The following is a 26,673-nucleotide window of genomic DNA, read 5'->3' as shown; positions in this document are numbered from 1 at the left end:
TGATTATCTTGCAATATGGGTAAGAATAAAGGAAAATAAGGAACATTAAAATGTGTTTTACAGTGCCAATATGATGTGAGAAAAGTAGAGAAAGAAAAATATAAAATAACATATAATGATGCATTGGAAGATTTAGAATACGATAGTAAAAGTATTTTGATAAAAGAAAAATAATTATATGTAAGAAACTGAGAAAAATACAGGAATTGTTATATTAACAAAGATATTTTATAAGGAAAAAAGAAGTAGTATTCAGTTACTTAAGCAGATTAGTAAAGAAAGATGGTGGTATAATCAGAGAAATAAAAATTGTAAAGAGAATTGAGAAATAGGAAGATCTCAGGAAAAGATTATGAACAGTGTAGTACAATATGTACTAGAGATGTTTAAAGAAAAAAGAAGGTAGTGAATAAAACATGGAAAGTAAAAAAGTTAACAGAAAAAGAGAATAAAAAGGTGGAAAAGGAGATTTCTTTAAATGAGCTAGATAAAGTATTAGGACATGTAAATATAGATTTGGCTGCATAACCAGATAGTATAGTATTAAATATTACTGATTATAAGATATTTGTTAAGATTATACAGAAGAGGGTGGAGAATAAAATACAAAACATATTAGAAGAAAGTGTATTTGGTATTAAAGGAAGAGGATGTCAAGAACTTTTAATGAGTATATAGGGCAGGGGCGGTCCGTGCTATTGGACTGCTGGACTGCAGCCCCCTCAACTGTAAAAGAAAGAAAAAATAAATAAATAAATAAATAAAAAAAAAAAATTAATAAAATCGTGGACTTTCGCGCATGCGCACTAGTCCAGACTGCTGCTAAGACAGTCTGGAGCATGCGCAGATTGTCTCAGCAGCAGTCCTGACTGGGAAACATAAAGAACGGAGCTCCCAGAAGTCTATGCAGTTTAAACTGCACAGACTGTCCTGGAACTCGCTGGGAAAACACGTCGGGGTCGGACTGCAACGTCAGCAGTCTGGAATTCATCGGGGGAAGATCTCACAACGGGCAGGGCCTGGTGTGGATTGGAGTTTGCTGCAGTCTTGTCAGGGGAAGATCTCGCGACGGGCGGGGATTTGCGCGGGTTTTGTAGCTTACTCGGGATTTATGGTGGTTTGCTACAGGGATTTGGAAGATCTAGTGCAGGTAAGTGTGTGGACAGGGATTTGGATGTATGGTGGGTTTTCTACAAGATGTGTGTGTGTGTGTGTGTGTGTGTGTGTGTGTGTGTGTGTGTGTGTGTGTGTGTGTGTGTGTCCTTCCCACCACATCCTTCAGTACCTTCACTGGTGTAAAATCAACGTTAGCATTCATAGGAAAGCTCTGCCACTGAAGAAATGACTGAACCAATGCAGCTCATGTGGTGAGTTATGATTTACTGTGACACTATCTCTTCCTGAAGTAAGATTCAAGGTTTGCAAGTTTTTTTTTTCGTGGCCTTACTTTATTATACCTTCTGAATAACATAAAAGGGTAGAATGTGTAAAAAAGACTATGAGGCTAACAGAAGGAAAAGGTGTCTGTTTTCCAGGTTTGAGACTAGCAGTATATGAAATAGGACTTGTTAGAATAATGGCTTCTGTAACAAAAAAAACAAAACAGAAAAAAATAAATGAGTTTCCTGGAGGGATACTATATGTAGAAAATCGGATCTGTCCAGTATGCATCTGCTACTCACAGTCAGTGTGAATGACCACCTTCTGTGTTGCTTACCTGAAAACTAAACTGAATGTAAAGTTAAGTTAAGGTCTAATGCCCATTAAGAAATGCTCATTGTCTATCCCTAAGTTTTGTCAGTGTATGTTTTGCCCTGTTTTTCTGCACATCTTGACCACTATTTTTCATTTTTTTTCTTTTTATTTAAAGTCCTAGCTTAAACTTTATCAGAAATATCTTAACAACCAAAATTACTGCTCTCCGTATCGTTCATTCTTATGTGAAGATAGCACCCCCTTATAAGGTCAAACACTGTGAATTCTTAGAGATGTTAGCATAGCAGGGCTTGATCCAGCACTAAGCAACCAAGGCAGCTGCCTGCGTTTGAGTGATGAATGTGGGGCCCAGCCATACAACATTACTTTAAAACAAAAAACAAAAAAAAAAAAGAAAAGAAAATTTTCCTACAAGGTTAAAACAAAAACTGCTTTCCAACTTGATGTCTGAGTGAACCAGTACTGCTGATGCTGCTACTTTAAGATTTCCAGCTTGCACACAGATTGCTCCAACCTCTCTCCTTGTCAGTCTCAGCTGTTAAGCCAATGAAGCTGGAGCTAGAAGGCATATGAGCAGAGTGAATGACTTTCGTGGAAGTGGCACGAGATTTAATCTCTCAGCAAAATGGGCAGGCACTCTTAAATACTCGTCTGGAATTTCTTAATTTTTTTGTGCAGTAGTGCTATGGGAGAGGAACTTGATGGTCATAACTTGATGGACATCTTTTGGTTGAGCTATGGTAGAGGAACTTTATTTTGTGCAGCAGCATTAGCTGAGCAAGTAGAATGTCCAGTGTGTATCACTACAGGAAGAAAGAGACAAGCATAATTTATTTTCTTTTTAGCATTAGAACAGGAGAGGAACTGTCTTATTCTGCAGCAACATGTGTGTGTGTGTGTGTGTGTGTGTGTGTGTCCCAGGTGCAATATACTGGTGGTGTGGTAGGGAATACCTCAGGCTTGAACCCTGTACTTTGTATGCAGGTGTTAAAGACCTGAACTTCCCTACCCACCACCATTCGTAAATAAATTGCAGATTTTTGCATCATATTTGATCTGATCTGTTACTCATAACATCTGTGGTTTGTAAATGTTGCAATGCTTGATATTTGATGGTGCAGTGGTAGCATTGTTGCCTCATAGCTGCAGGTTATCAGGTTTGATTCTTGGCTGGGGTGCCATCTTTATGGGGTCTGTATCTTCTCCCTGTGTTTGTGTGGGTTTGCTTTTGTGTCCTCCCATGTTAAAAAGACATGTCTGCATTATTTCTTCCTGGGCCTCTGCTGAAAATTGTTTTTTTTTGTTCCAAGTCAGACTGTCCTGATTAACAAATGTTAAAATTGACAGGCATTTCAGACTTCAGGTTTCTGAATGTTTAATTCCTTACATATTTGATGGTGCAGTGGCAGTATTGTTGCCTCACAGCTGTAGGTTTTCTGGTTTGATTCTTGGCTGGGGTGCTTTCTGGGTGGAGTCTGCATCTTATCCCTGTGTTTGTGTGGATTTGCTCTGGTGTCCTGCCATTTTACAAAGACATGTGTCTACAGTATTTCTCCCTGGGCCTCTGCTGAAAATTGTTTTTTGTTCCATCAGAAGTAAAATTGACAGGCATTGGAATTTCAGACTTCATATTCTTCAGAAAATACATAGTAAAACGACTTTTTATTCTAGCAATAAATATATAGTAACACAACCTTTTATTATAGCAATTTTCTAAGTTTATAAGATGACTATTTGAAATTTGTCCTTATTTTTGGGACTGTATTACCCTGTTATTGGCTTTGTCCCGTTTTTTTGTGCTAAGGTTGACAGCTATGGCAAGAACTGAATTCACTGAATATGTTTGAGGGCTATATTCCCTCATTGCTGGGTTTGTCCAGGTGTTTTCTGCTAAGAGGTTGACAGCTATGGTGAGAACTGAATTCATTAAATGATAGCCATTTAAGTTTCAGTCTTCCTCTCTTTCACAAAGCAGCTGATTTGGTGTAGTGGTATGTTGCTCTGACTGTTTTGCACAGGGACCTTGGCAGTAAAATGTATGGTGGTAACACAGTATTTTATTCTAGCAGCTTTCCAAGATTATACAAGCAATGTTTAATGTGTCCAAGGTTTTTGCCCTTTTGACCCACCCCAATAAATTTGGCTTTTTCCAGATTTCTTGTGCTGCAAAGTTGAGATGCAGTTGAGTATTGAGTAGATTTTACAAGGAGCTGAGAGCTGCAGGGGAAGAGAAGTTTAGTGCTGATTATGCTAAGTCAGCTCGCATTGCTAATAGCACAACAGGTTGTATACTTGCTTTTGATGCAGAAGGTTGTTGGTTCTACTCCCATAAGGGGTGAATGCTGCCGTACTGAAAGTTAAGATACTAACTATGAGCCTGTTATCAGTTTGCCATCCATTTCCTATTGCAATATTACTAGCTTATTTTTAATGTAATTTAGGCAATTTATTCCTCAGGGGCATCAGACACTTTATTTTTCGATGAAACCATGAAATATAAAGGTGATTGCTAGCAGCAACCTCTTCATTGCAGATTTATTTAATGTGGAATTATTTAGATGACTTTTTTACTACTTCAGAGATTGTGCATATTTACTGGTAATGGTGGAAGGTAGAATTGTGCATATTTACTGATAATAGTGGACTGTAGAAGTTTGAGTAGACTTTTATAATGGAAATGTTCTGTATTGGGCAGTTTTGTCATTGGTGCATGCGTTTTGTTTCATTGTTTACTGGAAAAATGTTCAAAGCAATAGGAAGGTGTATCAAAGAGCACATGTATGTTTCATATGCAAGGAGCCTATGATTTGAAATATAAAGGTGATTGCTAGCAGCAACCTCTTCATTACAGATTTATTTAACATGGAATTATTTAGATGACTTTTTTACTACTTCAGAGATTGTGCATATTTACTGATAATGGTGGACTGTAGAATTGTGCATATTTACTGATAATAGTAAACTATAGAAGTTTGAGTAGTCTTTTATGATGGAAATGTTCTGAATTTGGCAGTTTTGTCATTGGTGCATGCATTTTGTTTCATTGTTTACTAGAAAAATGTTCAAAGCAATAGGAAGGTGTATCAAAGAGCACATGTATGTTTCATATGCAAGGGGCCTATGATTTGAAAACAGCCCAGAATTAATCTTTATCTGCCACGGGTAAAATGTATTTTCTTTGAATGTGGGTTTCAATGTTGTTTCAATGAATGTGAGTTTCAGTGGCAGAGAAGTTTTAATGCCAAGTTTGTTTAGCAGATGTCTTAGTGTTTGTGCTGTAAAATGCAAAATAAAACTTTCAAATGAAGTTCAAATCATCATACTGGAACAGAGCTCAGTTTTAAGCTTTTTAACTGGTCAGTTGGGTGATGTGATGTTTTGATTGTATTTGCTCTATTTTCTGGAAAGAAATATATATATATATCTATATCTATCTATCTATCTATATATATATATATATATATATATATATATATATATACACTTCTTTCTCGCCTTTGTGAACTAGTATAGTCCAGTTTTCATGTTATTGCTGAATCCAGGGTTTTGTTACAAGTTTTTGTGTTGCCATACCTTACTTGGATAGAAGGAAGTTTCTCTGTTCACCTGTGAGAGAAGGGAGCTTTGAGCAGGCTATCTGTCCCTGGAGGAGTGGTTTCAGCCCAGAAGTTGGTAGTTTATTGGCCTTTTTGGGCTATTTTTGATTGTATCTGCTCTATTTTCTGAAAAAAAATTATATACTTGTCTCCCACCTTTCTGAACTAGTATAGTCCAGTTTTCAGGTTATTGCTGAATCCAGGGCTATGTTACAAGTTTCTTTGTTGCCATTACCTTACTTGGATAGATGGAAGTTTCTCTATTCACCTGTGAGAGAGGGGAGCTTTGTGCAGCCTATCTGTCCCTGGAGAAGTGGTTTCAGCCCAGAAGTTAGTAGTTTATTGGCCATTTTGGGCTAATTTCTATCTCTTTCACTTCCCTGCTATAAAAACCTCATTTGCACAGTTTTTACACTTGTATTCCACTCAGCAAGTGCCTTCCAACTGTTCTGCAGAGTCTACAGCAGCAGAGAGACAAAAGAGTGACTTTGGAGTGATTAAGTATCACTTTTCTGCTTTTCTTGCTCTCTTAACTAATTCTGCCTAAAACGCCAGTTTTTTGTTTTTTTTAGCGAATTTGTGATTTAAAAAGTTTGTTATTGTATACAACAAACCAATTACTCTTACCCAAACACACCCACCCAGCAATAGCTTACTCCACCCTCACATTTCCACTGTAAGCCTCATACTCACTCCACTACATTCTTAGTTCTTACCCTACCTAGTATTAGTTCCTTATCTCTTACTTTCCATTTGTATCTACACTCTTTACCACTTCCACTAACCTATCTTATCACAGCATTTCACTTCCTACTCTTCAATCTCTACTATACTCTACCTCCTAAACTAACCTTTACCACTTCACATAGAATCCCAACATCTGCTCTCAAATACTCTCTTTCCCTTCACAGTGTCACCTGCTCTATACTCCTTCCCACTTCAGGCACTGTGACATAACCTCACACCAAGTCTCTGTACTTTTATATTTTGCCTATTTATAATCTAGCTCTAAATCTAATACCTCTACTCACATTGAATCATGATAACTATTTCCAGACACACCCTACAAATGGCTATACTCTTAACTTCAGTTGCAGTAGTCCTTACCACCACTTTTCTAATCACCTTATTTGAAACAAAAAACCTCTACCTGCATAACTACTCACAAAAACAAACACTTACCCTTAACAACTCACTAGCCCAAGCCCACATCAATATCACCTCCACCTCCAATTACCTACAAGCTAAATACCACAGACTTACTCCCATAAAACTGAACCACCTTATAGTAAAAAAAATAAAAATCCCACCCATCCTTAATCACAGCCACATACTTGCTCTCAAATATTCCTCCTTACAAGCTGGTGACATCCACCCTAACCCTGGCCCACCTAAACCTAACTTTTCATCTGCTACACATTCTCCACCCAACTCCCCTGATACCCTATTTAATTTTCCTAACTCCTTAAAAATTGGACATATTAATATTCGAAGCATAAACAATAAAATAACTCATCTCCACGCCCTTCTCAGTACTTACTCATTTGATATTTTCTGCCTCACAGAAACATGGTTAAAACCTACAACAACTGACAATGAAATAACCCCACCAGGATATAACATACTAAGAAATGACAGATTAAAACGTAAAGGAGGTGGAGTGGCCTTACTCTTTAAAAACGATCTTCTTATCTCCCCTATACCCCATAACCCAACCCAAGATAACTTAGCTGAAATCTTGATCTCTAAATTTCAAATCAACTCCAACAAAGCTATATATATATTCTGCATCTACCTACCCCCTGGCCATAACATTACTAATATAGAAGATACCCTGTCCTGGATTTCCTCAACCTACCCACAAAAAACTATTATTCTAGGAGACCTCAACACTGACTGGTATAGTATCAGCAATGATAATCCCTCTTCTTATATCAACCTACATAACTTTAAACAAACTATTACCATCCTAGACTGGATTCTAGTCAATAAACAAAGACAAAACTATCAAGTAGGAACCCTGCCAGATGATATCAGTGACCATTTGCCTACGTATATCATCAGGCATAAAAATGACATAAACAAACCTCCCAAGTTTATTACTGCCAGAACCAAAAAACATTTTAATCCTGACTTATTTCAAATGGAACTAAATGCCTGCAACTGGAACCCCCTAAAAATCCTCCCACTAGACGAAGCTGTCAGCTACTTTAACCACAAATTCTTAACAATACTAGATACCCACGCACCCAAAAGATCTATCAGGATAAAGTTCAAATCTGCTCCCTGGCTCTCAAAAGACACAAAACAAAAAATACTAATAAGAAACAAATCCTGGGCTAAATGGAGAGCAACTAAAGATGTCTCAGAACACCTGAACTTTAGACAACTACGTAATACTAATAAAAAAGCCATACTCTCTGACAAAAAAGCCTATTACAGTAAACTTCAACAGTCTCACACTAAGAATCCACAAAAATTTTGGACTGCCATTAATAACCTTCTTCAGCCCGGCCATTCTAGTACTCCTCCACCCCTAGAGTCAGAAAACAAAACCAATCTAGAAATTGCCAATGCCTTCAATACCTATTTTACTGAGACCATTCAAACCCTGGCCACACAGATAACCTCTACAAACACTAACCTACCGAATTCCCAACATGACAATCTTCCTATTTTCAAGATAAAACCCATCTCAATCTCCTTTATCCAGAAACTAATTCACAAGCTAAAACCCTGTACACCCTCTGATGACACCCTTCCAGCTGAATACCTTCAACTTGCAGCCAGAGCAATTGCTCATCCTGTAGCTATTCTCATTAACCGTACCATTTCTGAAAGCACTATCCCCAATCTTTGGAAAATCTCCCACATCATTCCCTTACATAAAGGAGGCAACTCTAATGAGTACTCCAACTATAGGCCCATAGCACTACTCTCACCTTTAGCTAAGATCATGGAGAAATGTATCCATCATCAGCTAATAGACTACCTAACTAAAAATAACATCCTGGCCAGCTGCCAACATGGCTTTAGACCCTTTCACAGCACCACCACTGCCCTTCTATCTTTCACCAATACTATTAACACCAACCGGAACAATAACTACCTCTCATCTGCACTCTTTATTGACCTGTCAAAAACCTTTGACATGGTCAATCACTCCCTACTTATAAATACCCTACAATCCCTCTCTCTGGATTCTAATTCTATCCTTTGGTTCAAGTCTTACCTCAGCAACCGAAAAGAAGCTGTTTTGTGGCAAAATCACCTGTCTTCATATCTCCCTGTCTTACTAGGAGTTCCTCAAGGCTCTATTCTAGGACCCCTTCTCTTCTCTCTGTTCATAAATGATCTTCATGTAGCTATTCCTCAATCCACCTGCATACAGTATGCTGATGATTCTACTATCATCTGTTCTGCAAAATCTCTCCCTGAGCTGAAATCTCTAAGCCAAACTATCTTCTCCATAGTAGAAACATGGTTCCAAAACCGGTGCTTATTCTTGAATGCCAAAAAAAACAAATTACTTCTGATTACTCCTAACAACAAGACCCCTCCCATACACTTCTCCATCCTAGCTAGTAATGGAACCCTTATATCACCTGAACTGACCTGTAAGTTATTAGGAGTTACAATAGACAATAAACTCACTTTTGACAATCATATTAATAACACCACTAAGTCCATTAACAGAAAATTAGGCTCCTTGTATAGGATAAGACCCTTCCTCATCCCAAAAGCAAGAACTACCGTTGCCCACTCTCATTTACTCTCTACCCTCCTCTATGCTTCTCCCATTTACACCAATTTAAAGCAAAACAATCTCAACAAACTTACCAAAGCCTACAACAGTATTGCAAGGTTTGTAACTGGTAAGCCCTATAGAACCCATCACTGCATTAACCTACATCAGCTAGACTGGCTTGAACTGCAAAATGCTCTGCTACTCTCTCAACTAACAACTGCTCACAAAATCTTCTACCTACCTAACAACACACCTACACTAAACAATCTTATAACACCCTACAATAATCTTCATTCCCTACGCTCCTCTAATAAACTCCTAGCTTATATACCCAAATCTAACAACTTGGCTGGTGACTCCTTGTTCTCCACCACCACAGGTAAGCAATGGAACATGCTGCCACCCAACCTAACCTCTATTTCCTCCTTTCCCCTCTTCAAACATAATCTTAAAAATCACCTAAAACTTCAATGGTTATGCCCTTGCTGTAACCCTGACTAATACTCTACTATTAGCCTGTAACCTCACTCCTCTCTCTTCCTTTACATTACTACTCTGCCAACAAATGTTATGTAAATGTTATCTCCCACATTTTTATCCCGATGGTTTACTGTACAATGTTACGTTAATTCCTTCCTAATGTATGTGGCATTGCCTCTTATTGCTTTGTTTTTTCTATATTATTATTAAGTATGTGGAGCTTTTCTCCCCGGGCCTCTACTGAAAATGGAAATATCTCCAGCTAGACTAGCCCGGTCAACAAATGTAAAATAAAAAAAAAATAAAATAAAAAATAAACTCTGCACAGCTCCTCGTGGTGTCCTGCAGAGTGATACAGGCAACTGGTAGGCTGCACACTCAAGTGCGCTAGCCGAATTAAAGCATTTACTGTGTTTCTGTACCTAATTTCTGCTACTTAAAAATATATATATATCCTTGTTTCCCACCTTTACTGAACTAGAATAGTCCAGTCTTCAGGTATTGCTGATCTCTGGGCTGTGTCATAGTTCCTGTGTTGCCCATATCCTTATTTGGATAGGAGGAAGCTTCTTTGCTCACCAGTGAGAGTGGGGAGCTCTGAGCAGCCTATCTGTCCCTTGAGGAGTGGTTCCAGCCCAGTGACTTGTAGCATATTGGCCATTTTGGGCCATTTCCTATCTCTTTCTAACCCCCTGCTTTAAAGCCAGCTTTAGCGTGCTTTTGCGCTTGTAATTTAAAGTTCGTCCTGTTTGTTGCATTTACCTGTTGAGGCTACACACTCAAGTGCGCTAGCCCATGTTACATATTTATTGCATTTTCCTGCTGTTTGTTGCAAAAAAAGAAAAAAAAAACAAAAAAAAATATTCTTGTTTCCCGCCTTTCCTAAATAATGACACACTGAGTTTCAGACTTCATAACCTTCAGAAAAATGCATGCTAAAGTAAGACCTGTTCTATCAACTGTCTCAGTTTATACAAGAGCAATTTTTAGTACTGTTTATATGTTCCCCCAATATATTTGGCCTTGTCCAGATTTATTGCATTAACAGGTTGAGAGGTACATGCAAATCAATTGCTTTATAGAGTTAGTCATAGCCAAACCTCTCAACTGTCCCTGATTTTGGCTCAAAATGTTGCTCTTCCCCTAATGATCCCTCCGCAAAATAGTAATTTTGGAAGAAAACATGGAGGGTTTATAATTAAGAAATAACTATTAATCAGTTAGATTACTTTTATTTCAGAAATGCATGTAGATTATTTTATTTTGTCAGCTGCTCAAGTTAGCAGTACTAATATTAAAGTATCCCTTCTTTGACAGGTTCCCAGCTGTATTGTGTTGCTATTTTATATTTTACATCACAGTTTTGGTCCATTTTTCATAAAATTGTGTTTTTTTGGCAAATTAGTGACAAATAATTAAAGACTGACGTTAGAAAATAATGACAGACATTTGAGTTTCAGATTTCATACCATTCAGAAAATTCATACTAATGCAAGACCTCTATTATCTTTCTAAGTTTATAAGAGCAATATTTTAAAAATTGTCCTTATTTTTGGGCCTTTGTCCCATTTCTTTGTATGGCTTTGTCCAGATTTCTTGCTCTGAGGTTGAGAGGTATGACAAATGTCAGGGCCATCACAAGTCAGCCAGAGACATTTCAAACTGTGACATACTTGTTGCACCCCACTCCCCCATGTAGGGACTCTGGAAGTGTCAAAGCAAGGCAAGGAGTAGTTATGCAGTGTAAATGTGCAGAGTATCCCCCCATCCAAGGTAGACACAAGTACTAGAGTGGCTTTTCATCTGTCCTTGATTTTTACAGAATGGTCTGGTTTCTGTCATATTTTTTGTACTGTTGATTTATGCTTATTACTCGAAGTGCCTGCTGCTCTGTGTTTAAGTAGCAATACTTTAATGACTATTAGGTAAGCTTGGCTGAGATTGCAAGATGCAAGTAAGCTTTAATAAGCATACAATTAAAAAATTGCCAACATTGAAAGTCTTTCTGTTGCCATGTAGAGAATACTTAACTAGATAATGTATAAGCCTTGGGTATTGAAATGCATATGCCAGTATTTGTAATAAAGGACAGGATTACATTATTTTAAGAGTCTCATTACACTTGGAGACTTCCAGTCATCTCTGCAGGCTTTACCCATAAACAGAATGCCAATCGTGTGGTCCATAACCTGTACAGTAATCCTTTTAGTGTGGTCCATAACCTGTACAGTAATCCTTTTAAGCAATGTATCTTGAGCTTATTTCTTGTTTGCCTTTCATTTTTTACTTTGATCATGTTTTCCCCATGGAACAAGTAGATGTCAGGCAGCAAGTCTTTTTTTGGATAAGGAACATTTTTACAAGTGAGGGCATCAGAGATTTCTACTTTCAGCATGTTACTTGGTACTTTAATAAAGCTGAATATAAATTATAATTAGAAATGCAGTGCAAGAAGTGGTTTGAGTTGAGTGCTGCTTGTTTTTCTTATACTTGATGTTGACTGGCATTCCATTAATGTATTTGAAAAAAAGTAATTTATTTTTTCATGCCTCACAACCTTTTTTGTTTCCATCTAGATATTAAGCTGTCATGCAACCAATGCATTGAAATATTTTTATTTTTCTGCACTTCATTTTGTCTTGATTGGACTCTCATAATGACAGTTTGGCACCCAGGGCAGTATATTTAGTTTTTGTGGTTTTGAGCATAGCCCCTCCCCTTTCTAGTTGGCCGCACCCCTTCCCATTGACCCCACCCATTCAGCTGTCTCCTGCAGCCCCCCCTTTGATTTGAAGTCACCAGCCACCACTGATATAGGGAAGTAGCAGATGAGGTTAAGAAGGAAGGATGACAAGTAAAATTAATGGTAGGTGATGTTAATAACATTTTTGACACAATAGAACATGACATGTTATGGAAATCTATGGATAGTTACAGTATTAGTAAAAAATATAAATGAATATGCATGACTGCTTATGACAATAACAAAGTTAGAATATTAATTATTGGATGGCTAAGTTAAGAAACAGAAATAAATAATGGAATTAGACAAGGATGTTGAATGAGTAGTATTCTGTTTGTTTTAATTATGAATTTAATAGTTAGTGAAATCAAGGTTAAAATGACAATGGCAGAATATGTAATGGAAAAGTGAGTATAGTTTCTGGTAATAATGACATATGCATATGACATAGTTGTTTCAACAAAGAGTTTACTTTGGATGGAAAAGATAATTAAGCATTTAAAAGAATTATTAAAAGGAATAGGGATGGACATTAATAAAGAAAAAAAGTCAAGGATTAGGAAGTAAAAATAAAATTGCAGGTAGACAGTTTACTTTAACTGACATAACAGTATTAGGAATAGAGATTGCCAATCAGGAAATACAGAGATGACAATGGGAAAGTCTGATAAGAAGTAAAAACTATTATGGAAACATATAAACTGTCATACAAAAATAAAGCAAACATAGTTAATTCTGTGTTGATATGTAAAATGGCATATATATATATATATATATATATATATATATATATATATATATATATATATATATTGATTTTATAATTTCAAAAAATGTATGAAAAGGACATAATGGAAATAATTTTCTCCTTTATATGGTGTTTTACATTGAATTTGGTTAAAAGAAGAGTATTATACATTAGTAAACAAGTTGGTACTTTAGGTTTAATAAACCCAATAGTATTTGGAGCATCTTTTAATTTATGTAGAGTATTAATATACATGAAAGATAAAGAGAAATTAGTGAGAAATATATTTAATTGTGGTTGCAAGGACATGTTTGAAGAAATTAGATTTAAGAAAAGAAAGAAAAAAGGTCATTATGTTGTTTTTCTTTTGGCTTTTCCCAGTTAGGGGTCACCACAGTGGAACTCCGGTCCACTAATGATTGGCAGTAGATTTTTTATGGGTGCCAAGGTGCCAGCTCAGCGCCCAACCTTCAATGAAGGCATGCCCACATTCTATACATGTCTTTCGAATGCCACTCGACCACGGTGAGGACATGCACACTCCACACAGAAGGCGCTCCAGCCGAGAATCAAACGAGAAGAAATACAAAATTATCCAGAAAAAAATAAGAATATGGAAGATAAAAGTTGAAGGATTGAAGGAAAGTATGGTAAAAAAGATAATGGAGCAAGAATTTTGTATTACTCCATGGGAAAACTTGCAAAAAGATAAAAAAAGCTATTAAATAAAGAAATAAATGGTGTAAAATTTGTTTGGAATGCCAATATTAGTAATGGAGATTAAGCATAAATAAACTTGGTGCTAAAAGTAATATGCCATATAAAAAGAGAAATGAAAGAATTTGTCTATATTAGTGGGAAAAAGAAACAGCAGAGCATATACTTTTTATGTGTAAAAGATTATTATTGAAAAAAATATGTGAAGAAATTTTTTTTGAAATATAAAAGAAATAAATATGAACAAGATAGCGTATGAATATTACAAGGATATTACAAAAGAAAATAAGTTAAAAATAGATAGAAAAATGTTTTATCTTAAGTGTTTTTTTGGAATGAAAGACTCAAAGAGATTATGTTTAATGGGACATGCATTTTTCCAACAATTATAGAAAGAATAAACTTGTGTTTATGGAAAAAGGAGTGGGGATCTAGTAAAGAAAATATTGTTGTTCTTCTTCATTGTAAAAATTTTGTAAAAAAAAAAAAAAAAGAAATGAAAAACAATGAGAAAAATATGTAAATATGTAACATGTAAATATATACTATTTATGTAATTAAGTTGTAAATAAAATGCAAATTAAGGACCCCTACTCTTTTCAATAGCTGCCATAGGATCGTTTGCATTCACCTGAGCTACCACCAATATATACATATATATATATGTACGGATTCACTTCATAATCTCAGAATACTGAAACATCAAATTTCAGTATCTTGAGACCATGAAATTGAATCCACAAAACCCGAGCCCAAAACTGCAAAATTCAAAAACCCAAACAAACCGCACACACCACACTACACACACACCAAAACACCCACATCACAATTTAAAACACAAAACTGCACACATACACAACTCATACACACATAAGCAGGGGGGCAAGCCCCCATGTGCCCCCCACACCCCCTACTTATATATACTAACTCCTAGAACGCACATACAAGAAACAAAAGCATACTCACACATGCACATTTTCCAGTCCCTCACACACACGTCAAACATATCAGCACACTCACATACACTCTACCTCCCACTCAAAACCCTTACAAAACACTCACTTACCTGACATAGCTTCTAGATCCACACATGGCACCACGCACCATCAGCACACAAACCTGGAAACAACATAGCTAAGTCCATAACCACGAATTTGAGATATTCAAATTGGCGGTTATGAACTTTTTCTATTTTCAACATTCGGCTTTATAGTCTCAAGATACTGGAATTCGACATTTCAGTATTTCAAGATTATAAAGTGTTCCCATATGTACACATACATGCAGGTATGTGAATTTTAAATTACTATTGTGCTGCAAGCTGAACAACAAAAATAAACATGTAAATTATACACGTTTAGGTTTGCTATATTTATTAAATAAGGATTTCTACTTCCCTTCACATATGTTCTGATTTTCACATAAGTAAACTTAATTTATTCTATACTAAGATAGAGTGCCACTGTATCTTAACATGGGGTGGTTTGGACTCATTTGACAATAGTGGTAGTTTCTCAACAGATCCAATCAAAAGACAGCAGTGGCTATTTTCCAAGGGTACACAATCAAGTAATATACTAAATATACGTATGCTCCAAAAAATCATACACAATTTAAGGCTAAAACTCTCCACTACCTCATAGAAATATAATTAGGGCAAAAGGATAGAACAATACTTGTCAAATTATTCCAATAACTTAAGCTTCAATTAGCAGATCAAAAGTGATAGATTCATTGGTCCATATAAAAATTATAGTTTTACAGATAAAAATGAAAAAAAAACAACTTTTAAAGTACCTGTTAAAAGTCTTGTCTTCTCTATTAAGGAAAATAATAATTTAGAAGATTTTATCTTAAGCCTTTTATTCTCCACACAATATTCATAATACAGATCCCTTCACAGATCATGTGTTACTGCAAGGCCAGAGTGGAAAATTATACATAGACCCATACTATGTACAATCTCTCAAGGTTACAACCCCATTAGTCTGACACAACCAAAATCTACAAAAATATATGTGAAGATTTGTTTACAGCAGAATTGACTTGGATTTAAAAGGGGTTGACCAAAGGCACATAATATCAAAGGAAGAAGTTTTTCTCCATATTATGATAGCAGCAGCACAGATTCAGATTGCCAAGAAAGGGAAATCAATAATTCCACCCAAAGTCTAAGGAATGTTTGGCTACTATGGGTATTATCTTTTAATCATATGTGTGAGTTACAATCATCATCATCAACCCCCTGTTTCCCATTTTCTACATGGGTTGAGGGTGCCGTGTCAATTGTTGTCATCTCTCTCTTTCTCTCTCTATTTAGTGCCACTCTCCTACCTTCTTCAACAGTTATGCCTGACTGTGACAGGTGTTCTCTCAATGTATCCACCTTTTTGCTTGATACCATTGTTTTCTCGTGTCTTCTTCCTGTCTGTCTCAAACTGTCTTCATCAGACTGTCTTCTAGTTTTCCGCACATGTGCCTGAACCACTGTAATCTGTTCTCTTTGACCATTTCTGCATCTGGAGCTACTCTGACCTCTGCTCATATGTCCTCTTTCATTCATCAGTCCCACAGTGGGCACCTTACCACTCATCTCAGGACCTTTTTCTCCATCACCTTTAGTTTCTTCAGCTGCTCTGCCTTTACTGCCCAGGTTTCTCTACCATGCAGTAGTACTAGTTGCACCACTGCTGTGTGCACCTTACTTTTCACAAGCTTTAATATTTTTCTATCATAAATACCACTGACACTCTGCATCAATCGGCTGCATGTCTGGCTTTGACCTCGTTATTCAGACTTCCCTTCTCTTCAACCACCCCTCCCTAACACTTGAAGCTGTTAACCTGTTCCACTATTTTACTTTCTCGCTCAGTTCTCAGCTTCTTCTGATTTCCTCCACTTCCTGAAGTTACAGCTGCCTTATCTGCACTGAGATTCATGCCACGCGTCTTCAGTTTTGTGCCCCATTTCCCTTTCCTTTGCTGAACTTCTGTAATGCCGCATTGCCTGCATACAGTAACTTTGTTGCTCTGTCCAATCTGACCTGTTTGTTAATGTAATCCATCACAAGTATGAATATCAGTGGGCTCAGAGCTGAACTCTGATACACACTCATGCCCACTGGAAGCCCCTCTGTGGAACCAAACACTGTTCATACTTGTGTGGTGGGGTCTTTGTACATAGCTTGCACGAATTCTACCAATCTTCTGGGAGTTCAAAATACCACAGGACTAAACAAAATCAGCTTTCTTTTGACCTTATCATATACATTTTCCAAGTCTAAGAATGCTCATCTGAACTCTTTCCTCATTTCTAGCATCTTCTTAAGTATCTGTCTCTCTCACTGCAAATGTCAGGTCAGTTATGCTGCATCCTGATCTGAATCTGAACCGCTAATCTCTCATCTTACTCTTTACTACTCTGTGTATCCATCAATTACCCCCTCCAAAACTTTCATGTAGTATGACAGGAGTTTTATACCTCTGTACTGCCCACAGTTGTGAAAGTCCCCTTTTTTCTTGAACACTGGTATTCTCCAGTCTTCTATGATACGCTTTTCTCTGCATACATCTATGAGTACCCTCAGGAGCCATTTCTCCTCTGTCTCACTCAGCATCTATACCATATCTGCTGGGACCTCATCTGAGGCTGCTGCTTTCCCTAAATTCATTTTCTTTCGTGCTGTCCGTACTTATATGGTAGGCTCCTTCTCTTCTTTAATTTTAGGTTGTGTCTGGGACAGTTGAGCTTCTGTGGGGTTTTATTCATTCAGAATCTGCTGGAAGTATTTCTTCCATCTGCCATTAATGTTCTGTGGATTGGTGAGTAGGTTATTGCTGGCATCCCTTATGAAGAGTGTCAATCTTCTTTATCTTTCTGTCTTTAACTTTCAATATCTTTCTGTCTTTAACTTTCAACCTGATAAATGTTCATTGTTCCCTCTATAGAGTCACTTTCCAGAAGAAGGCAGAGTGCCTCTGGTGCCTTGTTCTTTCATATTGCAACTCTTCTCTTAGCCTCTTTGTTAATCAACAAATATTCCTTCCTAGCCTGGTCTGTTCTTCCTATCTCCCACTTTTTCCTGCATTCCTTTCTTTTGTTGACTTCTTGGACTTCTGCATTCTAACATCAGCTTTCCTTATGTACCTTATTTCCATGCCTGTCTTGGTGCATATCTGTTCTGTAGTCCTCACACGTTGTTTTGAGGTACTGTCATTCTTCAACTCCTCCAATTTCCTCTTCTTCTTGAGGATCTAGAGCCCTGAGCAATTTCTTGAATTGTGCTCTCTCTCCAGTCAACTTTCAGAATTTCACCCTGGTGTCTGTTGACTTTACAAACTTCTCTGACCATTGCTTGCAGTTGATTGTGACAACCAGTTGTTTATGCTGTGGGCAAACATTTTACTGGAGAAGACTTTGCAATCGCTGATTCTACCTCACTGCCCTTTCCTTAATAGGAGAAAGTCTACCTGAGTTGTATGCTGGCCACTCCTATATGTTATATTGTGGATGTCTTTCTTTCTGAACCATGTGTAGGCCATCATCAAGCCATTTGCCATACATGGGGTCTAGAATGGCTTCTCCTTCTTTATTCCTGTTGCCCCACCCTTCTGGACCCAGGCAGTCCTCATTTTCTATTCTGTCTGTCTTGATATATGTATTCAAGTCATCTTTTGTCAACACCAATACATGTTGTCATGCTTTTCAAGTAGGTCCTGCAGCTGCTGTGTGAATGCACACTGCGTCTCACCATCACAACCCTGCTATGGGTCATTGGCTTAGACAATGAATAGTGCCTGATGCTATACTGGAGAGTCTGTCACTAATTCTGGTGACATCCGTCAATCTCTTCTGTAGCCTCTTCCTCACAACAGTTACCACTCCCCTGAAACTAGATACAATATGTCAAGAGAGACAGAGTTGCTGGAGGAATATATTTTGAGTCTGATTATGTGGACCTGGGATTATCCCCCTAACCAGAGGTTAGTTAGGGATATGTTGGATGTGGGGACTTCCCTCTCTGCATTTTAGTTTTACTCTCCAGATCAAAGTTTATTTTTGGCGTTTTCAGGACGTAAACTTTTGGATTTCACACTTATAATAGTAGGCACTGTAAAAAAAATATGAAAACTATATTTGGAGTTTCTGAAAAACAGCATTTAACAGGATGAGGATAAAGATGAAGACGTGAAGGACACAGGGCACATGAAAATAACGTAAAGGATAATACACACCAAAGAGACATTTTGAAATCAACTGAGGGAAAACAGGAAATGCTACTGAAAATTCATGAACAACATGGCTACAAAAATACAGGACAAGTACAGAAGATAAGTCACTTTAAAGGGAAAACAGATATGCTGAATAACATTTTTGTCCTAATGTTATCAACTAAAAGAAAAATATCAGCATATAAAACAGAACATGAATGGGACATGCTGATGGAGCAAGACTAAATCTGCTGCTACAGAATATTAGGATGTCTTAATATTGTTAAAAATGGCAGCAGACCTGGACTAACTGTTAGTCTTTAAATGTTGTTTTTGCATTTTTGCCATTTAAAATATTTCTGCAACTTAAGAGAGCCACTTGTCTGCTTTACCACATAACTGCATCCCAGATGCCCTAGTCTATTAGGTGTATGCCACTTGAATGACAGCTTATTGGATTATTATGACATATATATACTGTTCTGTGTTATATGATCTTTATTTGAGGCCATGAATATATTAAATGTTCTCTTCAAAGAATCAAGCACCGTAATTCTACCTTTTTGTGTGATGACATAACTAGGATGGCAGTGAACAAAATGAAAATCAATACATAATGAGATGACTATTTATTCTATTGCAGACATAGAACATCCTGTATTTGAAATAATACTGCTGGATGCACTTATCTGAAAAATACAAAATTGTTAATGCACTCGGAGTGAACTTGAATATATCTAGTGCAAAGAATGTGAAAAAATGAATGACCGTCTTCATGAAACAATGAACATGAAAGAATAAAATAATTGCATAAATTATATTCTTTATGATTTATATAAAGATACATGATATGCTGTAAAATGTTTCAAATAGGCTGATTAGCTGTGGTATTTTACAGGCTTCTGGACCCTTACAAATTCAGAAAGTGTTTTTACATTTTTCTTGGAACGCTTTTTTATTCCAGTGCATCACCCTATGGTCTACTAACCCTGTTGGCACCATCTATTGCTGGGTCTAAGAGTTTCTTCTTATTTCCCCTTGTCTGCCTGAATTAAGCTGGGGCCTGTTGAGCTCTCACCATAACCTTCTGTTACTTTATTTGACCTACCTGTTTCCTCTCTTCCTTCTAGGGTTTGCATGGTTTCACCTGAGAAATGGGCATGCAATGGAGACATGCAGTGTTTCGCTTCACACCTGCAAAACTCAGCCATGCACCAAGCCTATTCCCCTCTTTAGGCTGCACCCTTAACATCAGCATCACCAAATTCAACCATAGTTCACTGATGGGAGCACCCATGCAACTGTAACCCCCCCCCCCCAGATGGGTACTCCCATCCATACCACTGAATGTACTTCATTACAAGGAATGATCTTTATTTGGGGGTTTATAAAGTTAATGCTCCTTGAAGTTCCACTTTGAAAGTTTCTGACACACAGTCATTGTTAGGATTTTTTGAACTGATGTCTGTGGTAAGTACAGCTGAATAATATTCATTATCTTCTTTTGGCTGTTCCCATTAGGGGTCACCATAGTGGATCATCTGTTTCCATTTCTTCCTGTCCTCTGAATCTTGCTCTGTCACACCAACCTCCTGCATGTCCTCTCTCACCACATCCATAAACCTTATCTTAGGCCTTCCTCTTTTCCTGTTACCTGGTAGCTTCATCCTTAGCATCTTTTTACCAATATACTCAGCATACCTCCTCAGCACATGTCCAAACCAATGTAATCTTGCCTCTCTGGCTTTGTCTCTAAATTTTCCAACCTGGGCTGACCCACTAATATACTTATTCCTAATCCTGTCCACCCTCGTCATACCCAGTGCAAATCTTAACATCTTTAACTCTGCCACATCCAGCTCTAACTCCTGCCTTTTTGTCAGTGCCACTGTCTCTAACCCTTATAACATAGCTGGTCTCAGTACCCTCTTGTAGACCTTCCCTTTCACTCTTACTGGTACTCGTCTGTCACAAATCACTCCAGACTCTTTTCTCTACCCACTTGATCCTGCCTGTACTCTCTTCTTCACCTCTCTTCCACACTCACCATTACTCTGAACTATTGATCCCAAGTATTTAAACTCATCCACCTTCGCCACCTCTACTCCTTGCATCCTCACCATTCCTCTATCCTACCTTTCATTCACACACATATATTCTGTCTTAGTCCTGCTGACCTTCATTCCTCTTCTCTCTAGAGCATATCTCCATCTCTTCAGGGTCCATCCACCTGTTCCCTACTCTTACTACAGACTACAATGTCATCTGAAAACATCATAGTACATGGGGACTCCTGTCTGATCTTGTCTGTCAACCTGCCCATCACCACTGCAAATAGGAAAGGTCTAAGAGCTGATCCTTGATGTAATCCCACCTCCACCTTAAACGCATTTGTCACTCCCACCACAGACCTCACCGCCGTCACACTAAAGCTGAATAATATCATTACATAGAAATAACTTTTATTTTAACCATCCAGTGGGCATCCTAGATGAATATATTTGTAAGCTAAGTGTTCTTCATTTTGCCTATTTGTTCCACATTATGAGAGGTAGCGTTCCTCTTTTTGGAGATGGAAGGTTGAAAGCAATGTTCCTGTTTTTTTTGCCACCCTATCAGTCACCCAATCCACTGTTCATATAGAGGTCTGCTGGACCTTAGTCAGGACTTTACCCCTGTACACCCAAGTAGCATCATAGATATAGAAAGATAAAATTATACACAAGAACTGCAATGATTAGAAAGGAGGATCCAGAAATCTAGTTAAATATGTGATTCCAGCCTGGCACATCAGACTGAAACAGCATAGATAACATGGAAACTTCAAAGTTTTCTCCTTATCATTTACGTATAAGCACTCTGGAACAAATTATATTAAGAAGAAAAGTATACCATGGACAAGACTTTTCAAAGAAGTGGACGTTCTCGCTGAATAAAAATAGTGATTGCATTTCAATGTGTTTGCTCTCTATATGAAGTCCTGTTCATAGTTATATTTTAATCAGGTAGCCTAGAACTTCAGAACAGATGCTGCTTACAGGAATTTTCTTAGAAAAAAAGATAACTGTTATTCTGTTGCATTTTATTTTGGTTTGATTTGTTCAGGATGGACTACATGAAAAGAGACATAGAGGAGCTCTCTGATTATGTAGCCCAGGCAGGTATGACCCTAACCCTGAGCAGTATCGTTCCTTCACCAAGAATGATGCCACAATATAGAGACAAGATGATCAGCTTTAACAATTGGCTTAATGTCTGGTGTCATTCAAAGGGGATCCAGTGTCTGTCTGCCTGGGATGACATGCTTGACAAGCCACGCTGCTTCGCAAGGGACGGCTTGCACCTGTCAACCCTGGGATTCCGGATATTGGCTAAGGCTCTTGCCACCCCCATAGTGCCCTTTTTAGGCAAGGCTCAAATTCTAAACCTACCACCCTAGAAAACAAAAATGGGAAGAAACTGAGGGTAATGCTGCTCAATGCCAGAAGTCTAAATCTCAAAATGCACGCACTCGACGCCTTTCTCAGTATGGAGAACGTCGATGTCTGTGCTGTAACTGAAACCTGGTTCAAGGCTCCTGAGAGCACCCCGGCACTATTAGGTTTTACCTCATATCATGCGTTCCGGCCCCAAAACCCGGACCACACCACAAAAGGAGGGGGTGTATCCATATTCATAAAGGATACCCACACCTTCAGGTTGGTGGCAACGCACGAAGCTTCGGAAACCATCCAGGTGCAACTAACCATAGGCAAAACTGCTCTACAAATTGTAGCATGCTACAGGCCACCCTCTCAAACTCAAGAACTCCACACAGCCTTCCTGTAGACACTGGAGGGTATAAATGTATCTCCAAACACCATCATATTGAGTGACTTCAACTACCCGAATATAGACTGGGAACATTACTCAAGCCTTAACTTTCTAGCCCAACGGTTCCTGGAGTTCATAAATTCAAATGCCATGGAACAGCTAGTCACTGTTCCCACGAGAGGAGAAAATATACTAGATCTCATTATCACAAACATGGGGACAAAATGCTCCACACCGGAAGTATATCCCTCATTGGTGAGATCTGATCATAAACTAATCTCACTGGAAATCCACATCCCGCCCCCACCCCAAACAAAAAGACCACAGTGAAGAACTTCTCTAAAGCAAACTTCACACTACTCAAGACTGGTGTGGTATCCTTCAAGGCCCCTGAGCCAGTGGAAACCACAACCCAAGCTGCGGAAGCCCTTACAAATGCCTTCTATGAGCACCTCCAGGACTGCATGGATCAGGCAATCCCAAATAAAACCAAGACTCTTTCCACAAAGGGCAAACGTCCAGTCTGGTGGACCCCAGCCATTAACAAACTTTACAATAAGAGGAGAAAGCTATTACATGATAGAACAAAATCCATAATAGGGAAGTCACCCCTGATCATTATTAGTAAAAAATACGAGCACTCATAAAATCAACTAAGGCCAATTTTGAGAGAAAAATTGCCATGGATTCAAAGGACAATCATAAGGCCTTTTTCAGCTATGTTAGGAACCTGGGTGGAAACTCCCAGATATGCTCAGAATTAGTCCAAAATGATACAAAAATCACTGAACCCACAGACATTGCCAACATACTGGCAGACAGGTTCAGTGCAAACTTCACCCCCCCCCCTAAAAGAGAGATAACTATCCCAGCGGAGTGTAGCCTCCCTGACATCTCAAATGCGCAGGTGAAAGCTGTTCTCTCTAAAGCTAAAAACACAGCATCAATGGGACCAGATGGTGTCCCCAGCTGTGTGCTACACGAGCTAAATGAGGAATTAAACCCTCACATAAGGCAGCTGTTTAATCTCAGCCTTACCACAGGATACGTGCCCAAGGAGTGGCGTACGGCAACTGTGGTCCCACTCCACAAAGGCGGTGCCTCTACAGACCCTGGTAATTACTGCCCCATAAGCTTAACAAGTCTAGTCTGCAAAGCTATGGAGAGGATCATAATGGAGCTCATAAACAAAGATATAGGGGACTTGCAGACATTGGACCCGACCCAGTTTGGCTTCGTCAAGGGAAGATCATGCCTTTGAACTTGGTCGACTTCTTCGAAACAGTCACCAAGGCCATTGATGAGGAAAAGGCAGTCCATACAGCCTACCTTGACCTTGCAAAGGCTTTCGACACAATACCCCACTCGGTATTGTAGAAAAACTTACCAGCTTAAATGTAAACCCATATGTCACAAGATGGGTTGCAAACTGGCTTAAGGACAGAACCCACAGGGTTAGAGTTGCTGGCGCTATGTCAGACTCCAAGCCGGTCACAAGTGGTGTCCCACAGGGCTCGGTCCTTGGCCCCCTATTGTTCGGCATCTACTTCTCAGAAGTACAGGCCAACATGGGAGGACTTTGGCTGACAAAGTTTGCAGACGACTGCAAACTGGGCGCCATAGTGGAAAGTGCATCGGACATGGATATCCTTCAGAAGGGACTCACGGAAACACATAGCTGGTGCCAGAGCCATGGCCTGAAGTTAAACGCCAAAAAATGTATAGTCATACCCTTCGGGAAAAACAAGGTAACCCCACGCTACCATATAGGTGGCAATCCACTAAGCACAGAAGAGGTTATCAGGGACCTGGGGACCCAGGTTGACAGTGGCCTTTCTTTTGACACTCACGTTGCTAAAGTGGTTAGAAAGACCTTCTACATTGCCCACCTGATCATGAAGGGATTCACATCCAGATCTAGTGAGGTCATTGTTCCCCTGTACTCTTCACTTATCAGACCAATGATCGAGTACAATGCCCCATTCGGGATGTATCTCGCCCGACATCGGCAGCAATTGGAGAGACCCCAAAAGTTCCTCACCAAAAGGATAAAGGGACTCCAAAATCTGTCATATGCTGCCAGATTGAAGAAACTTCAGCTCTATTCAGTCGCACACCGTCTGCTCAGAGGTGACATGTGCCTGACATACAAGGCCATGTCCAACCCGGAATTAATGGACATGCTCCACCTCAAAAAATCCAAATCCACCAAAACCACTAGAGCAAGCGACTTAAACCTTAGCACGGATATAAATAGGACGTGCTGGAGGGATAGATTTATCACTCAGAGACTCCCTATGCTGTGGAATAGAGTCCCGGTCCATGTGAGGCAGAGCACCTCGCTGGCTCTGTTCAAGAGAAATCTTGACCTGTGGATGGGAGATCGTAGGTTTACCCCGGGAATCATCTCTGTGTCACTGCTGGACAGAGGCACAACAAACTAATGGGCACAGTATTTATTCATATAAGGGGTGGCGTAAGCCACAAAAATTTGGGCTAGGCTTATAAATGCCTTGGGGCAGATAGTCTAGTATAAACCTATGAACCTATGAACCTATGAACCTATGAACCTATTTGTATCTCAAAACTGACCTCCCAATGTCCTCTGGGATGGAACATGTAACAGATGGCTGTTGTTGTAAAGTACAGCCATGCAGCAGTTTTTATTTGCTGATCACAGCCAGGCAGATCTTTAGCTGAAAAAGGTAAAAAAAAAACTTAAAAGAAGATTTTGGTGAGCGTCCTAATTACGTTGATTATTCTGTTTAAAAATCTATGTCTGGCTTATTTGTTTAAGTCTCTGGCACAGTCATTGTTATTTAAGTAAATATACACATTTTATAATGTTATTTTTATGAACTTAACATGTTCTTTTTTTATTTATTTATTTTTATTTTACATTTGTTGACCGGGCTAGTCTAGCTGGAGATATTTCCATTTTCAGTAGAGGCCCGGGGAGAAAAGCTCCACATACTTAATAAAATATAGAAAAAAAACAAAGCAATAAGAGGCAATGCCACATACATTAGGAAGGAATTAACGTAACATTGTACAGTAAACCATCGGGATAAAAATGTGGAAGATGACATTTACATAACATTTGTTGGCAGAGTAGTAATGTAAAGGAAGAGAGAGAAGTTAGATTACAGGCTAATAGTAGAATATTAGTCAGGGTTACAGAAAGGGCATAACCATTGAAGTTTTAGGTGATTTTTAAGATTAAGTTTGAAGAGGGGAAAAGTGGAAATAGAGGTTAGGTTGGGTGGCAGCATGTTCCATTTCTTACCTGTGGTGGTGGAGAACAAGGAGTCACCAGCTAAGTTGTTAGATTTGGGTATATAAGCTAGGAGTTTATTAGAGGAGTGTAGGGAATGAAGATTATTATAGGGTGTTATAAGATTGTTTAGTGTAGGTGTGTTGTTAGGTAGGTAGAAGATTTTGTGAGCAGTTGTTAGTTGAGAGAGTTGCAGCGCATTTTGCAGTTCAAGCCAGTCTAGCTGATGTAGGTTAATGCAGTGATGGGTTCTGTAGGGCTTACCAGTTACAAACCTTGCAATACTGTTGTAGGCTTTGGTAAGTTTGTTGAGATTGTTTTGCTTTAAATTGGTGTAAATGGGAGAAGCATACAGGAGGGTAGAGAGTAAATGAGAGTGGGCAACGGTAGTTCTTGCTTTTGGGGTGAGGAAGGGTCTTATCCTATACAAGGAGCCTAATTTTCTGTTAATGGACTTAGTGGTGTTATTAATATGATTGTCAAAAGTGAGTTTATTGTCTATTGTAACTCCTAATAACTTACAGGTCAGTTCAGGTGATATAAGGGTTCCATTACTAGCTAGGATGGAGAAGTGTATGGGAGGGGTCTTGTTGTTAGGAGTAATCAGAAGTAATTTGTTTTTTTTTGG

The sequence above is a fragment of the Protopterus annectens genome, chromosome 7.part1 (assembly GCF_019279795.1).
Source record: "Protopterus annectens isolate FY-2018-M chromosome 7.part1, PAN1.0, whole genome shotgun sequence".
Lineage (NCBI taxonomy): Eukaryota > Metazoa > Chordata > Ceratodontiformes > Protopteridae > Protopterus > Protopterus annectens.
Note: the sequence above shows the minus strand (reverse complement) of the source record.